Source organism: Apium graveolens, unplaced genomic scaffold (assembly GCF_009905375.1).
Source record: "Apium graveolens cultivar Ventura unplaced genomic scaffold, ASM990537v1 ctg8757, whole genome shotgun sequence".
NCBI classification, from domain to species: domain Eukaryota; kingdom Viridiplantae; phylum Streptophyta; class Magnoliopsida; order Apiales; family Apiaceae; genus Apium; species Apium graveolens.
In genome coordinates, this window is record NW_027421446.1 from 13,606 (window position 1) to 15,523 (window position 1,918).

At 38.5% G+C, this 1,918-nt stretch overlaps 1 non-coding gene across 1 annotated transcript; it reads left to right on the top strand.

Annotated features, from left to right (window-relative positions):
- The first annotated feature begins 431 nt into the window (after window positions 1–431).
- LOC141705301 (small nucleolar RNA R71) lies at window positions 432–538 on the top strand. Its single transcript, XR_012568288.1, has one exon. It is a non-coding gene; the product is annotated as a small nucleolar RNA R71 (small nucleolar RNA).
- Window positions 539–1,918: the final 1,380 nt, after the last annotated feature.

The following is a 1,918-nucleotide window of genomic DNA, read 5'->3' on the forward strand; positions in this document are numbered from 1 at the left end:
TTAGGATGATTGCGGTTATTCGGATGATAAGTGGCTGGAGCTTGTTGTTGTGATATCTGAAAGTTGCTCACAAATTGAGCTGATTCGCTAGAAATAGCACACTGCTCAGTTACATGTGCCCCCGCGCAAAGCTCACAAATACTTGTGATCTGGTTAACTCCATAAGTAGCCAAAGAGTCCACTTTCATTGTCAAAGCTTGAAGTTGAGAAGCTATAACAGCAGCTTGATCCACTTCCAGAATTCCTGCTACCTTTCATTGCAACATCCTTTGTGTAGAATTCTGGTATTTATTGGCTGCCATTAGCTCAATCAACTCATAAGCTTTATTGTAGCTTTTAGCCCATAAGGCTCCACATATGCTGTATCGAGCATAGGTCTAGATTTTGCTCCTAAACCATTGTAGAAATAGTTGATAATCATCCAATCAGGCATGCCATGGTGTGGGCACTTCCTCAGCATCTCCTTATATTGATCCCAAGCCTCACACAGAGATTCACCAGTTTGCTGAGCAAACTGATTAAGAGCATTCTTGATTGCATCAGTCTTCGCCATAGGAAAGAATTTAGTGAAAAACTTTTGAGCAAGATCCTCCCATTTGGTTATAGACCCTGGTGGTAGAAAATGTAACCAACATTTTGCTTTGTCCCTAAAAAAGAATGGGAATAGTCACAGCTAGATAGCATCTTCAGACACATCGTTGAACTTGAAAGTGTCACAGATCTCGATTAAATCCCTGATGTGCATGTTGGGGTCTTCTGTAGGAGAACCCCCAAACTGAACTGAGTTCTGTATCATCTGAATCGTGCTCGAATTGATCTTAAAAGTGTTAGCCGCGATGGCTGGCCTGATGATGCTTGACTGACTATCATTGATCTTAAGCTTAGAATAGTCCATCAATGCCTTAATATTATCTACTTGATCCCCATCTCTAATAATGGTGGTTCTTCGATTTTCTCTTCTTCTCCTACTTTCTCTTTGTCCTCAAAGTAAGTTAGTTCTCCATCATACTCATTTCTAATAATGTTTGACTAATGAATATTCCATCACTAACTTGCTTAACTTGTAAACCAAGAAAGTAAGTTAGTTCTCCCATCATACTCATTTCATACTTACTTTGCATTAATTTGGCAAACTTTTTGCAAAGTTTCTCATCTGTAGAACCAAAAATAATATCATCTATATAAATTTGAACAAGTATACTAGAGCCATTAACATTTCTGAAAAATAAAGTTTTATCTACAGTACCTCTTGTGAAGTGATTTTCCAAAAGGAACTTTGATAAAGTGTCATACCAGGCTCTAGGTGCTTGCTTCAGTCCATAAAGTGCTTTCAAGAGATAATAGACATGTTCTGGAAAATTTGGATCTTCAAAGCCAGGAGGTTGACTTAGATAGACTTCTTCCTCCAAATCTCCATTCAGAAAGGCACCTTTGACATCCATTTGATAGACCTTGAAGTTGGCATAGGCTGCATAGGCTAAGAAGATTCTGATGGCTTCAAGTCTTATAACAAGACCAAATGTTTCATCAAAATCTATTCCTTCTTGCTGACAATAGCCCTTAGCAACCAATCTAGCTTTGTTCCTGACAACTATGCCATTTTCATCCATCTTGTTTCTGAATACCCACTTGGTGTCTATTGGATTCTTTCCTTTAGGCTTGAGCACCAGCTTCCATACATTATTCCTTTCAAATTGGTTTAGCTCCTCCTGCATAGCTAAAATCCAATCAGGATCCAACAAAGCTTCTTCTACCTTCTTTGGTTCTTCCTGAGTTGCTCTTCTTGTTTGAACTCTAGAAGAAACATCACCAATAATAAGCTCAAAGGGGTGATCTTTTGTCCATTTCCTTTGTTGAGGTAGATTAGCTCTAGATGAAGAAACCTCATTGTTGTCTTCATGTGTGATTTAGTTTTGAT